This window comes from Poecilia mexicana, unplaced genomic scaffold (assembly GCF_051168715.1).
Source record: "Poecilia mexicana isolate PSO_F unplaced genomic scaffold, ASM5116871v1 scaffold_11, whole genome shotgun sequence".
Taxonomy (NCBI): domain Eukaryota; kingdom Metazoa; phylum Chordata; class Actinopteri; order Cyprinodontiformes; family Poeciliidae; genus Poecilia; species Poecilia mexicana.
The window spans coordinates 5,245,326-5,261,418 of NW_028263380.1; the positions used below are offsets into that span (position 1 = coordinate 5,245,326).

Sequence of the window (16,093 nt, forward strand, 5' to 3'; positions counted from 1 at the left end):
ACTCAGGATCAGTAACTTAGGTGTCAGGAGTTCTAGGCTGGGAATTGTTCCTCTTTTTCTTCTTGCACGCTAGTCAGTCTTCACAAAAACAAGTCTATATTTAGACTTCTAATAAACATCTTAGATATGAAAAAAAAAACATTCACTTTTGAATCAAATACCTATCAAATAGAGTCTGGACGCCTGTGAGCCATTTAGGCATTGTTTAGACTTGCACTCAACACAAAGAGAAAATGCTCACTGTGTGGAAGCGATTGGGAATGGCAACAACTCGGCCTCAGATTGGAAGGGCTCTTGGAATCCCCAACTGGGGTCAGGTAGAGGTCACCTAGTTTCTGTGCAGTTAATTGCAATAGCCTCCTAGCTTAAAGCAGGTTTCAGATTAGCTGAAGAACACCTCATAGCATGGCCCTACAGCTTGAATACAAATTTTACATCATCAAGTGCAAGTGAGTTTTAATTTGGCAGTTGCTAGGAGCCTGACTGCTCTGTTTCAAGTGTCACGTTTGATGCAGAGATGATTATGGTGTTTGTTTAGGCTCAGGCCCTCGGTAATAGGACTATAATAACAGGACTTTTCTAGTCTTGCCAACCACTCAAAGCCACAGTCATTCACATTCACAAATACACTGATAAATAAGCAACTGTGGGTTAAACGCTTTGGTCAGGAGAACATGTGACAGAGGGGAAGGTGGAATTGAACTGTTAAGAAAATAAATTTAAAATAAGCTAGTTTTAAAACTTAACATGTCTTGAATGAAATGGCCTAATTATAGTTTTCAGATTAATAACTTATTCTGCCCTATTGACCTTTATTTTACCTGTAGTTACAGCAGATTGTTTGCTAAGATCTTTTTGAACTGCCCTTTGTCTGTGTGGGAAACAATCAGGAGACGTTCCAGTTTTTCACACTGATCTGTGAAAAGTCGTAAAACAGCAGGAGTCCAGGCCAGTAGAGGAGAGTCTCTGCTTCCACTTTATTTAGACAAAGGGGATAAATGGCTTTTGATCTTGGAAACAAATTGCAGGGAGTTTCTAATTTTAGAGAGGGTCAGAGACAGCTCCTGGTTGGATGAGGAAAGATACGCCTTATTGAATAAATTAAAAGACAAGAATACGCCTTTACTATAAAACTTTCTACACAGGAGTAACAAATTAGATTTTGCTCTTGAAATTCTCCAAAGACGTCTTTGCACGTCTTTGCTTTTCTTTCTTTCTTTCCTTCTTCTTTTTCATTTGTTTCAGGTAAATGAATGTATGTCTCTGTTGTTCTGTAGTTTCTGTTGTAATTTCATACGTTGTCTTCTATTGGATTAAACTCTGTAATTCTTTGATGTCAACACTCATTGTTGTTTTCTGTGTGGCTTCACTTCGGCCCGCCGGGAGAACCTGGGATCCGTAAGAGGAAGATAGAGCCAGAGATTTCCCAAAAATATATTATAACTTAAAATCTTCTTCAACAGAACCTATAACCTTCCAATTGCTAAACAACTACTCTACCCATTGATTCACAGTCAAAAGTATTTTCAGTAGAATACCTGTTCACACCAGCCCTGCTTATTCTGTTGTAATCAAACTCTAGTTCGTTTGCCTAGAAAGTCGTTTGCATCAAACTCTGATGCGGACGAGAGGTGTCTGACCTCTCAAGTGCACACCTGGAAGAAAGACATAAATATGAAGGTAACTCTGGCGTGGTTCGAATGCATATGCAGACCAGCGACCAGTCCAAAAGCAGGGACTATAGCGCTTTATTTATTCTGGGTTAATACAACCAAAACAAAGGTGCTAGTCCAGCACTAGCGGAAGAAATGGTATGTGATCTTTTGTCCAAGATAATAGCTACAACCGTTAAAATATGATGTCACTGCGTTTTGTTTACGTTTTTGCAAAGAAAGCAGTTGAGTTCAGTGTCTAATTCTGAGGTTTGCGCATCGTTCTCCTCAGTGGTTCTTGGTGCAGCGCTACCACATGCGAGGGAGTAAACAGGTTTTTCTAAGGGTTTGGTTTCCTTTCACACAGTGGAGTGTGAAACTGAACTGCACCAACTAAAAATTTAACAAATGTTGCAATTTTTGATCGTTGGCCAAACCTAGTCTACTGGACTATCAGATGTGGAAACACTTGGTGTTGACTTTGAGAAAATCCAACTTGTCCAACAACTGTGTCTAACTTCTCAAGTGCACACCTGGAAGAAAGACGTAAAACTCTCATGAATACACTCCTAAACCTTGTGGAAACCCTTTCCAGAACAGCTGAAGCTCTTATAGCTGAAAACTTTGGGCCAATATGTCGATAAACCTAACAGATTAAAAATGGGACGTGAATATTTTTGGTAATGTAGTTTTTATATTTGAGTGTAAAACCTGAAAAGAAAAGTTTAAATAACTTGGTAAAAGTTTCAAGCATATGAACAATGTTTAGTGAGTATAAAACATATGGCCATCAGAGTACAGTCTTGAGAGACAGCATCTGGATAGCCGTACACCCTTCTTATCTCCATCAGTAAATCCCATGGCTAACCAACAGATAAATGAGACAATTAAGCATGTTCTGCTGCACTCTATGTCCTTCCTGTTATCTGGTTTCCACAAATTTGGCTTCTCTTGCCAAACATTACTGCTTTTTGCAAAAAAAACAAAAACTCATCCATCACCAAAATATTCACACTGAGGGGCAAAGTCAGCCATTACTGACCAAACTAATGATCAAATCCAGCTATTAAATGCAATATATCCACTTTATAAAGATGGAGTCACACAGAGACATATACCCATACTCCCCCTCAAACCACCAAGATGACTTATTTTCTTCATTACCCTCCTTGGTGACCTCATTCACGCAACTTCAAGATGATTTTGATCTCGACCAGGATGCACTGAACCAGTAAAACCTCTCTTCGGATTCCAGTCCCATGGCACACGCACACACGCGTGTGGCCAAATATGCAGGCAAACACACACACCCATCAGATCCCTCCTTTATGCTGTGTTCCAGATAGCTTGTGGAGATCAGCGGCATTTGGTCCATGGATTGGTTCAGCTGGGGGTCATGGAGTAGCATATTGATGGTGGCTTCAACTCGTGGAGCATATATTGGAAATAAGTTTCTGCAAATACAGCGTCAGGTGTATTTTGTCAGGCTGGCTGACGGTTTGACCTGGAGAAGAGCCTCGTCTCGAAGCAGAAAATATGACGCTTTCTAGTTTAAGGGGAGGAAAAATATCTAGGATGTGACAAAAATGAGATGTTTTTAAAATCGGTTCGCCCTTTTTTTCCCTACATTATGCCCGTTTCCTGCCAGCAGAGAGGAGCGAATAAAAAAGGAGCCGAAACATTCCGAGTGTCATTTCTGCCATCCTGGTGGACTGATGGCAGTGGGAGAGTAATAAAACACCTTTACACTTCATTGCCTCATAAATCCTAATATATTTCACAAATTAACTGCCACATCCGCCTGCTCCCTTACTTAGCTCCCTGTGTTCATTTGCCTTCGTGACGGCAGACAGATTCGTTTACCAGTGCCCTCAGGCGGATGCTGCAGCGCCACTGGGACCCCACTGAGTTGCTGTCAAAGGATTAGAATTTTGGGTTCCTCCATATCCATTCCCTCCTATTGGATGCTTTTTTTTTTTTTTTTTTAGCTGCTTTGGAAAGGTTCGGGTGCCCATGCATACGTATGTGGGACCACAGAGCACTTTTTCATGTGGGTGGAAGATGCCTCAAGGACTTGTTGCCGTTCTGTTTGATCACTGCAAGCACGAGCGCCGCCTCCTTTTGTACCGTGAACTCGAATGATCATTGATTTTGCACGAGCCGGGTGTTAATTCTAATAACCTTGAGGGGGGAATTTAAACATTTGGAGGATTATAGTTTGCAAGAAAGTTGGTGGGTATCGCATCACATTATGTTTCCGCGCGATTTGACTTGGGATTCAATTTGTTTTGCCTGATTTAGCAGGGAGGATGACCCACAGGGAGGATGATGAGTAACTAGGGAGGATAATTAATTTCCCAGGGTATCAAAATTAGTTTGCTCCTTGCACGTGAGTTAAATGGGACACTTGTTTGATGCAAATGCACGAGGATTTTCAAAATATTCCCTGGGGTTCCGTGGCTGAGATACATCTGTGTTATGGGCTTGCTTGGTGAGTCATCACGATGAGTGATGAGGACTTGGCAACACTGGCACAAGCATATCACGGTAGATTTGCCGTGGAAATGTGCCGTGGCAAACACTCAAAGCAATATCAAGGTCTTTTGCTGAGATGTGGAGGAGGAATGGGACTGAAGGCTGTTTTCAGAGAGAAAAGGTGTGCGTTCCATCAACCCCTTTGGAAGTGGTTGCACAAGAAAACATCTACTGGAATCCAGTGGGTTTTACCATCCATTTCACCATCCATCAATCCATCAATGAATGAATGATCAGGTTAGGGGGTAAGACGTCGAGAAACAATATCCTAGACATCGCCAACGATGCTTTCCAAGACACAGACAATTATATTCTGTAGTTCGTCCTGCTTTTTTGGGATCTGCCCCAGAGTTTCCTCCCAGTGGGACGTGCCAAGAATAGCCTCCAATGGGAGTCGCCTAAGAGGCATCCCAGTCAGTATTTTCACAAGGAAGCATTCGCTGGAATCCAGTGGATTTTATCTTCTGTTCATCTAGAGTTTTCTGCCTAGCCAAGATAGGGTTATGAGGGTTACAAATCCACGAACGATATCCCAGTCATACCCTATGAAACTTTCCTAGATATTACCAGACCTGAAAGATTATATTTCCAATCCCCTCCAGTTTTTTTTTTGGATCTTCCTCCGAGTCTCCTCCTGATTGGACAGACCAGGGACTTAAATATTATCCCTATACATAAGCATGCATGTAATTCCACTGGTTTATCAGTCCTCAGTGGAAATACTGCTTTGCTAACTCAAATGTTTTAATCAAAAATTGTATATCTTGATAAAATGTTTTTCCTTTAACACAAAAAGCATCTGTCTGTCTGTCTGTCTGTCTGTCTGTCTGTCTGTCTATCCTACATATATATATGTACTTGAGCAAAAATTTTGAAATTACCCTTGCTAAATTACTTTGTAGTTTAAGTAAACTTTCTCATTGCTCACAGCGTTGCACCATTTAGCTGAGGGACCTGTGACCTTTACAATCCACAAAGCCATTTTTGCCCTAAGTCCACCTGAATAAAACTCATAGAGCCGCTAATGTTACATGACCTTCTGAAAAACGACAAGGTATACAGTTTGATAAATAACTACAGAAAATGTATTTCTTTTTAAAGAATTCATCCTTTTTATTGCAGCTTCTAGGTTTTCTTAAAGGAAAACATAAAACTTTTGCTAAAGAGGATGCATACATTTTCCTCTATTGAATATTTGTGGAAAATGACAAAAAACACAGTTTACATTATAAAAACAAATCCAATCCAGTGTCATTCGGTTGTGGAAAGTCAGTGCAATTATGAACATTAGTCTTATAATATAATATAATAGTTGAAAAGGAGGAACTGGGGCTAAAAGCCAGATCTGTGGAAGACAATCAGTTTTAATGAGCTCAACCATTTGGTCATAAGAAGAGTGGTTATAAAAGGGTGTTGCTACAGGACATTTATCCAGCTGCGAGTGAAAGTGTATGTATATATTTGTACTTGTATGTGAAGTATGACCTTGTGTGAATTAGAGAAAAATCACAAAACGGTAACCTTCAGGGGATTTGCAGAGGACAGCACCCACAAATGCCCTCAACTTGAGATCCCCTCTAAAAACTCATAACGCTGCCTATTTTAATAGTTCAAAAACCAAATTTATCTTGATATGCATTACTACAAACCATCCTACTACTACTGCAGAAGCTAATATCTACAGTCTTCCTTGTCTCCGTTCTTGGTCATACAGTCAATCAGCACCAAGAATAAAGAATGGCACTCCTGGACTGACTGGTTTGTAAACACCAATCAGTAGCACAACAGGTGGCATTTGGCCAAGGTATTTCAGCTTCCAAACTACATTTTTTTCCTGGATATTTTAGATGTGTTCTATTAAATAAAAAAAAAAAAAAACACAAATAGGCGAATTCAGTGCAAAAATTTGGAAGTACCTTTCAGAGAAAAAAGTTATTTTCTTCATTCATTGAAGTTGTATGTTGTAGAATCATTCCAGCCTAGAAATAATGACTGAAATATGTCTTTAAGAGTGATAAATTGTGATATTCCTTCCCGTTATGAGGGTATGTAAACACGAAACACAGAAATGTATCAGGAAAACAGCCGACCTTCATTCAAAATAACTGTGGAATTTTTAGCTAGTTTGCTTGCATGTAGGATAAAACATATAAACTTAAACTAAGATGGATTTTAAAATGTTATAAACTGAAGTTTGAGATTCCCATCTCTTTTATCACAGCACAGCTTCGCTTTTTTAAAGACCGAGAGCCTGCTTGTTTACACTCACACTGCGTCTGTCTGCCATTCTGCACTTTCTGTATTACCGTCTGTCTGATCGCGTTTGGTTAACAACAGGGCACCACAGAGGACGTAAAGCGCACTCGAGCGTGATCTGGTCCTAATCCGTGCCAGAGGCAGCCAGCAGCTGGAAATTAAAGTGGGATTTCATTTTTTTTATTTTTTATTTTATTATTTTCCACTACCTACCGTCTCGGCAGCAGAAAACATGCAGCATTTAATCAAAATGCCAGCTTCTACCCCTGTGCCTATAAAATAATAATCAAATAATGGGTGCATATAAGAGCTCAGCCAAGTTTTGCCATGTTTGCATGTAGTGATTTTACTAAACTGCCAGTCAAACCAAATTTCATGTACAACTTCACATCCACCTGCTGCGAGGCACAGCTCGGCATCACGCGGCTCGAACGAAGGCCTCCCCATGATATCTGTGTGTGTCTGTGTGTGTTCTCTGTTTTAGTGCATCTCTTTTGCCAATTTGCATGACAAGCAAGATAAAAACCAAAAAGAATACCGCCACGGATAATTAATAAATCAGATCGAAATGATGGAATGCCGGGAAGGCGTCGTTTCATTAATCGTCATGCCCGTGCCTTTCCAGTATCTTCCATCTCTGCGTTGCTGTTTGAGGCTCCTAATTAAATTGTACTCTGTGTCAATCGTGCTCATTACTCAGCCAAAACCAATCAGCGGACGGCAGCTGGGCCTGGTGATGTAGATAAACACAGGAGTAAATGCTGGTTGAAGAGAACAACAGAGGGATCACCCGGTTGCCTAGATTGGCGGAGATGTCGTCACTGTTTTTCCTCCAGCGTACTGGAATCCGATGTATTTACTTGGGATGAAGCAGAGCTTTCAGACTCATCGGATCCTGTTGGTTTAGCAGGGCCTTGTGTGGAGTATAGAAAATCAAAGACAAAACAAGAAGTTAGACGAATCTGGTTTTCTCACTTCAGCCTCGACAGCGTCGCCAGTTTAAGATGACTGAATGTAAATGTTGAGTCGCTGAGTCATTTACAATGACTCCAAGTAGTCAAACCTTGAGGACTTCTTTGTCTTCTGTTGGTGTTTTGCTAAAAGAGCGTGTGTTCAGACTGTACACCAATACCTCAAGTTCGACGCTTGTGAACTTTGAAGTCAAACACTTGATACTGAGCGTCAAGAATGTCAAAGTTGTCCAAAAATGTGTATAGATGCATGATGGGAAGAGCCTCTTTGTACAGTCGCAGATACAAAGAGGCGATTGTACAAAGAGAGAGAAGGGAAGCCTTTTCTTTGCCAGGATATGCTAGTTAGCCTTAGCATTTGTCCCTCGTCTAGAACATAAAAAGAAGCGGAACATCAGTAGCATTTACCTTCTGCCAGAACTCACACGAAACATCAGAGTTATAACTTATGAGCTTGTGCTGATCTCTCTGTTAAAAAGTATCCTGGACATGGAAGGACTCTCACCTGGCTTTCTGTTAGCATGCTTGGAGGCTTGAAAAGTATGAGGTCTCTGTAGCGCTGATAGAGATCCTATCTATTCAGTTAGGCCAGGCATGACCCTTCTCCATCCCCGACCGGCCCTCTCTCACCTAGACACTGGCTGCGTCCAGCTCAGATAGCGAGTGCTCAGAGGGTGTGTGGGCAGGGATTTCAGCGAGCTGAAATAGGGCTCGCTTTGTTACTCATCGGGGTTTTTGTAGTTTAAAATGAAGGTCACAGTGGGGGAGCGCATTGCCTGAATGCAATTCCGCAGATAGCACAAAATGCCAAACTGTCCAGGGAAAGCAAAACGGATTGGTGCTGGGTTTTTCTAAGGTATTCTGTATTAAGAGTTGAAAGAGGGGAGTTTGATACGCAGTTTTAAGGGCATCATAGCGGACTACATGAATGACCTAAATGTCCACAAATGTCTTAACCCCAGTTCAGCCGGTTTTGTTATTAAAGGAAGATCTCCTTTATTCAGTTGCAGTAATTTGTTAGAGAAGCACTGAGAGCATTTCCAATACTGATGCGGATATCTGAGGATTAGTATCAGCCGATGCAATCTGATAAAGAACAGCTGACTTGACTTAAACACAGACATAAATGTACTGAATTACACGTTTGCTAACTCTGCATTAGTACAGCACACTTAAATACACCAATATCTTCATAAGTTTGGTCAAACATGTAAAAGCAACTGTTATTTGTTCAGTCAGTGCAATTAGGAGTAGAACAGCCAATGTAAAAATAAATGGTAAACTGAAACTGAAAACTTACAAAAACAACAAGTCGTTTTTGTAAGTTTACGTTTACATGGTCATTCATGTAAATGTAAACTGCAACAAACCTTTCAAATGTTTCAGAAAGTGCATGTAGGAATTGTAAATATAATGTAAAATACAGCGCTGGAAAAATTAAGAGACCTTTGCACTGAATGGACTCTTTATTTCTAAATGAATATAAACTTCTATTCGTTGCGTTATTTGAGGTCTGAAAGCACTGCTTTTTTTTTTTTGACCTTTTCTCATTTTCTGCAAATAAAATTACAAAATTTCTGCTTGGAATTTCAGACGTGGTGTCAGTAATTCATAGAATAAAAGAACAACATTCATTTTACTCAAACATATACCTATAAAAAGTAAAATCAGAGACACTGATCATTTTAAGTGGTCTTGTATTTTTTCCCAGAGCTGTAAATAGTAAGGCTTGATGTCGCTCAGAGCATGAAGTATAGAACTAGACTGAATAGATCTGACCTTATGGATTGGACACATTGTCACGATACCCCATCTAGAACTCTTTTCAATATCAGGACCGATGCCGATATTATCAGATCGGAGCTTCTCTAAAATTCTTTGTTTTCCTCTTGTGAATTTTTCCAGTCTTGACTTTGGTCCCAGGCGGCTTTAGAAACCAAACTTTCTGATCCAGTGGGTTGGCTTGGAGCCTCGCCGCTGGAGCAGTTGCGGGTTAAATGTCTTATGGAGGGAACACATGGACGATAGGTGTTTGGGGTATTATTCAGTTAGTCTACACACACACACACACACACACACACACACACACACACACACAAGCACACACACATCGTAGAATATTCTCCCCAACAAACACATTGTTTACATCCACCTTTCTTTTGGAAGAAAAGGTGTGCTCAGTGCCACTTTTCCTGAGGAAAAATGGAAAGACAAGTGATGCAATGTTTTGCCCGTGACAGTCCCAGTCGATGCCGTGTGTGCGTGTGTGTGTGTGTGTGTGTGTGTGTGTGTGTGTGTGTGTGTGTTTGTGTGGGTGGGTGGTAGCAGAGCAGGCAGGGTGGGGTAGGTGGGTGGGCTTGAAAGTGACAGGGAGAGATGGTGAGAGAGATAAATAGTCACAGTGAGGGAAGCGATAATGGACTTTTCTTGTCTGCACAGTGTCGGCTTCTGCAGATGGCGAAGCCGGAGCAATGACAGACATGCTGATGTGTTTAACTGCTCCGGCTCAGAGCGAGAGAGCCGGAGAGACAGGCGAGACATTCAGAGAGAGGGGAAGGAGGGAATGAAAGAAAGAAAGAAAACGGGTGGGAGGGGGTTGCTCGTGCTCTTTAACTCCCTTCCACATTGCCATTGGCAACAAGACCTCCGTCGGCGCTTTGACAGATGCATGGTAATGAATCCCCGCTTTAGGTGGAACCCGCCACCACCTTTCCTTTGCTCGTTCACAATCTGTCCTTCTCTCTTTTTATCTTGCTTTCTTCACCCCTCCTCTCTCTTTGTCACACACCTTTCCACCCCTCCATCCCCGCCACCGAACGCCACAGGAATTAAAGAGCCCAGACTATTCTCTGAGAAATTAGTCACTTACTTCAACTGGATTCAGGATGGCAAAAGAAATGAACAATAATAAAATCTATGAAGTCCTTATTGTGTTGTTCGAATAGGAACTAAGCAGCAAAATATGCAAAGTAGCTGTAAACAGCTTATTTGTTTCAAATTCAGATACATGTTTTGGTTATTCCTCCGGCTCCTCATTACCGTGACAACAAATGCTTACTCAAAATTATTCTTCACAACAAATTGCGCCACATTTTCTGAATTATAAAATTGCTACGGCTGGAGAATAGGGCTGATGCAATGTAAGCATATCGTATCGGTCAATATTGATAATCATTGATTTTCTTATTTGTTTTAAATATCTGAAGTTCTGACAAACTGGTGACACGACCTTGAATGTTTCATCCACAGTTTTTACTCCATGCTGTTTCTTTCTAAGAATGATAAGCAGTTATGAGGCGCAGGTGACCAAACATGAAGCTGCTGCTGCACAAGTTACTCAACAGGTTGTTGCTAGGTAACCAAAAAGTGACTGTTGGTTGATGCCACCATCCCAGTTTAACTGGCTGTGAGGGATTGAGCAGCAACAGCCTTTCCTCTGCCTACATCTCCCAGAGTGCTTTGCTGTTCTTGATCAGAGTTCAGCGACATTTATGAGAATTCTACCAGATGTTATGTATTGATGCTAATCAATTTTCTGTTGTGATATTGTTAGTATATAAGTCACTTTTTTCTTAGTTTGGCTCGTCATGTGACTTGTGTTTGTTTTTTATCTCTTTATGACACATTTTTTGACTGACGTGACCTTTTAATATGGAAAATATGGTAGATTTAATCAATAAATATGTTTCAGATATATTATAGGGATACAAAATTATAATAGTGCCTTGAAAAAGTATTCAAATCCCTTAAATGAATCTCAGTTTTGTCCAAGCACAAAAGTCAGTGTGTTTCATTGGGATTTAATGTGATAAACTGTTTTGGTTTTTGGGTTATTTATTCATTTATCCTACAAAAAAGAACATGAAGAGTGTGCCATGTCACCCCTAAATATAGTAAACTACATGACCCTTCAACTCCTCTGTTCCAGGTTATCATCTGTAGACCACATGTTTGGTCATGACCTTTCACCCTACACAGGAAGTCTCCTGGAATGTTTTGCCTCTGTTTCTAGTTTTGCAATTTCCACAGCCTCAGAATAACCCACAACTAGGGCTGTTGTAAACAAATATTTTAGTAATCGAGGTACTCGAATCATTCGAGGAATCGTTTCAGCCCTACCCACAACTAATCTTAACTTTAAATACTTGAATAATGCGCATCAGGTGGGGGTAAAGCTGCAAGTAGGTTTTAAAGAAGGGCTAGGGTTATTAAACAAGCCCTAAGTTTTCAAATTGCAGAGGAGAGTTTAATCCAACATACAAAAATTAAAAAAGTATATTTGAACCACAAACCTACCAAGATGTGGTCGTCCTCCATAACAGACAGACTGAGCAGGGAGAGCATTAAATGAAGAGTCAGCTGAGAGGCCCAGGGTGATTCTGGAGCAGCTGCAGAGATCCTCAACCCAGATCCTCAATCTGTCGCCAGTGCAATTATGACTCTCTCCTTAAATCTGACCTTTTAGAATGAGTTTATAGTCCTGCTGCTTAGCGTTGATGTGAAGATGGTGAGAAGAAGGTTTTCCATTTGCGTCTTTGTTTATGCGCGTTAGAGGCGGTTGATGGAAACGCCAAAATTCAAAACATCTTTGTCAGTTTCGCAAAAGAAAAAGTTTTAACGTTTGTTCAGGTGGTTTTTGGCTTTCACAAAAAGAGCCAAAGCAGTAAAGGTGAGATGGAAACACTTTTGATAAATAAGTGCTGAAGTAGCGAACACTCGCATCCACAAAACTCAGAAAAAAATCAGTTTTTGATCTTATATGCCCCGTTTTTCTATTGTTTTCTACATCGTGTTTATTACAACCATGCGTCACGTTGACATCTGATTCTCTCCAAGCCAGTCGATGAAAACACGCCTAAACTCGCATCTTCTTTTTCCTTTTTTGTGACATTTTAAAAATTCTCTCAAAATTCTCATGACGACTTACAGGAAACCGAGCTACAGTAAATACAGACCAGTTCTAGAAGACAGTCTTGAAGCTGTGGTTTAGGTCACCATCCAGCAATACAACAACTCTAAAAATCCAACCAAAGCTTCAATGGAATGGTTTAGATCAAAATGTATTGTAATGTTATAATGGCCCAGTCAAAGCCCATATTTAATTTCTGGTTTTAATTCTTTAAAGTTCAAACTTTGTGTTGCCTACCTCAAACAATACATTTAGTAAAGCCACACATTTCAAAAGGAAATCAACAATATTACATCCATCAAACCGAATCCTGTGAGCAAAAGAAAAATCAGAAGAACAAGTTTTTGGGGGGAAATAGGAAAAGTCTGATCTGCCTGATGCACTGATCACTTCATCTCCTGGCTGGTTCTCCCTCACCGCTCCCATCGTTAGTCACTGCCAACACGTTCTCACATCTCGCTGTCCGGCCGAGTTGCGTACGTGAGTGTGTTCAGACGTGAACCGCTGCAGGTGAGGCCGAGACAGATGGGCCGACTCCCACGTGTGTTTGCTCCCTGTCAGAAGGCTCTGCCAGGAGCTCTGAACCGGCACGCCTCTGAGGGGAGCCGGCTCCCTCTCAAAGTGGCTACCAGGTTGCTAGTTCAGAACCCCGACCTGCTGTCTGCCTCGAAACGCCAGGAAGAAGTTAGGATGTAACAGAGTAGGAGCTGGAAACACCCAGGAGACAAACTCAAACAAGTGAAAGCACCCGTTGTTCCTCTTTTAGTTCTTTTTAGGGCTCCTGCTAGAGATTATTCTATTGACGATTAATCAATTAATTGGTTAAAAACTGTAGTCACATTCTGCTGATTTTCCATTTAACTATCTTTAAAAGATGCTTAAAAACAATTCCGTTCCTTTTTAAAATGAGAAAATAAACATTTTATTGCCAAACATGCAATAACATGGCATTTATTTAATGGGCACGTGATTATTTGTTGCAAAGAATAATGAATCTACAGCAAAAAAAATCTGCAAAACTTAACATCATTTCAGTGTAGGGATGATCTGTTGATTGTTTGGATAACGTAGAGACAAAGGTTTTGTTCATCTTAAATGTAAAATGTTTATATATTTTCTTGCACAGTTTTGGCTTAATTACTTGGCATATTGTTCTTCCAGCAGTTGGCCTTTTTTGAGTCTGTATGCTCTACTTAACGATTAATCGATCGCTAAATTTGATTATTTCAATAATCGATTAATCGCTATTTACCCGATTAATCGTTTCAGCCCTAGTCCTTTTAATTTGCTCATGTAGCAAACCTGTCTGACCTTTTTATAGGCCATGCTGCTCGATTTACCCATCATCCCCTGCACTTCCACGTCCATCAAACCTCATACGGTGACCTAAATACTCTGACAACTCAATCAGTCAAAGCGCAGTGACATCAGCGCCACAAGGTAGGAAAATGAAAACAGCTTTCCGAAACGCTTGCCTGGGCTTTAATTTAAGTGGAACTTTTTGGATTTATATATATATATATATATATATATATATATATATATATATATATATATATATATATATATATATATATGTGTGTGTGTGTGTGTATTTATTTATTTTTTCCTTCAGGCATCATCAGCAGATGATGAACACACAAAAAAAGGAGCGAACGCCGGGTGAAGAGCTGAAGTGGCCTGCAGAGCCACTGTCCACAAGGCGGGGGGAGTCGGTTTTGTTTGATGGGAGTTGTGTTCAAAGTCCTGCGGCTGGCGCCGAGTTCAACATCTGCTCCTGTCACACTCGGGGACGAGTGGCAGAGCGCCGTGGCGTGCTGGGCTGCAGCTCACAGCACACACGAGTACAGCCATGGTGAGAGAGAGAAAAAAACAACTTCTACCGTATATACTTCACATGTTTGTGTCTCGGGTTGGGCTTCATTTGATGTGTTAAAAGGTTGATGAGAATGGCAACATTTGAAATAACTTTCAAATTTTGCTAAAACTTTTTTACGCTAGCTTGAGGCGGTGTTTAGCTTGACCAAAAAAGACGGAAGCGCATTTTACGAATGAGATCTGATGCAGCGAACATCCAGCTGTTTTCAGCTTTTTTCGCTTTTAGTGTCTCTGTTTTAGTTTCCTGTCTCTGGACAGTATGCAACATTGCCAATACTAGTTGAGATGACAGAATTACATCGCATTCTTGAAAACCTCTCTCTGTGTTTTTCTGATACGTGTGCTGCATGCTAGTTTGCAGCCTTTACTTCCTTTTTATTATGGTCAACATCTGACTAAGTTACACTTCATGCAGCCTGGTTAATTCACTGCAAACCAGTGGATGTAAACACGGCTAAATTGCTTTTTCTTTTCCTGCGACATTTTAGAAGCTAACTTAAATTTTCCATGTAGCTTAAATTTCTGAAGAAGTGTCTGTTGCTTCCCATAGCAACCTGTCCGGACACATTGTCCATTGCAATTTATCTGTCAGGGCCTCAACCAATCCACCGGGTTCATATGGTCTGTCCGCTGCTGGAAGCACCAGCGATGGGCACGAGTGTCAGAACTGAACTTTGGTGAATGATGTTTTGAAATGTTATGCTGGGAAACATTGGATTCTTCTGTCCTTATGGATGCTAATTTGATATGTGTATTGTATGAGCATTTGCATAAAAATGATCAGTTAGAGTTTCAGTCAAGTCTGAGTTCATCATAGCGCTGAAACAGGTCTACATTTGCACTGGTCAAAATGTCTTTATGAATGAAAGGACCAGCACTGGGCTGGTTTAAGTCTGTTTTGTTTGACAGATTCCAGTTTGTTCTTGTAAATGACAGCTCTTCACACTCCAGCGTTACTTTTGGAGTACCACAGGTTTTGGTCCTCGGAACAGTTCTCTTCTCTTTACCCCGACACCTTGTTGGAGGTTAGGCAGCTTCAGTTCCTCCAGGTAATTGGCATTTTGCAGATCACAAATGCCGATTAGTCAGTTGCTAACAAACCCTGTGGATTGACTGAGAGGTTGCATCATGTGAATTAGTGCCATATAACTAAACTGAATCGAATCTAATCGCTCTGCACAATAATCTAACAATGATGTGAAAACCAGTGTAAAACCTGAAGATGCAAAGTTTGAAAAAGATCGTAAAGTAGAATAAAAGCTATGTCTGAAAGCCATTATCTGAGAACAACAGAACCAATGAAGCTAACTCAAAGCGTGGTTGGAAAAAGCCATTGCATCACACAAATGTATAATAAAAGCAAACTTCACGTTGCCCTGGGTTGGAACAACGTCCAGCAGGCGCACACAGATTGAAATTAAAAAGGCTTTTGCCTCTGATCTTTTCCGTGTGAGAGCGGCACCGCCTTTCAATGCTGAGCTCTCAACATTGTTTCTTCAAGCTGATGTTTGAAGACTTTGTTTTTACTGAGCTGACAACAATGGAGCGATTCCAACTCGGTTATCTTGCTCGTGTTTGCATCAGCTCAGATGAATGTGGTGTTTGTGGCGACGGACTCGAAAAGGACGGAGGCAGCGTTTGAGAAGGAATTCAAAGAAAGGCGAGCGTTCAGACAGACCCGCGGCCAGCTCCGTCGCTGTAGGAGCAGCGGAGCAATGAAAGAAAACAAAATCTATTATGTATGATGCATACGATCACTTTTTTTTTTTCTTTTAAATCTCAGCCAGGTGTAGCTGTCCTTGGCTTTCCGAGCTGGTATCTTGACACCTCTGTTTCAGCCTGGTGAACCCACAATGTTTATACAACTGCTGTGTGAAGAGGATGATTGAGAC

The 16,093-nt window shown here is 40.8% G+C and overlaps 1 long non-coding RNA gene across 1 annotated transcript in view; it reads left to right on the forward strand.

Annotated features, from left to right (window-relative positions):
• LOC106924438 (uncharacterized) overlaps window positions 1-14,758 on the forward strand; it is a 42,212-nt gene extending 27,454 nt beyond the window's left edge. Inside the window, exons 2-3 of the long non-coding RNA XR_001419630.2 lie at window positions 13,645-13,763; window positions 13,939-14,758. This is a non-coding gene — a long non-coding RNA (uncharacterized LOC106924438). The remainder of the gene's footprint in view (window positions 1-13,644; window positions 13,764-13,938) is intronic.
• The last annotated feature ends 1,335 nt before the right edge of the window (window positions 14,759-16,093 follow it).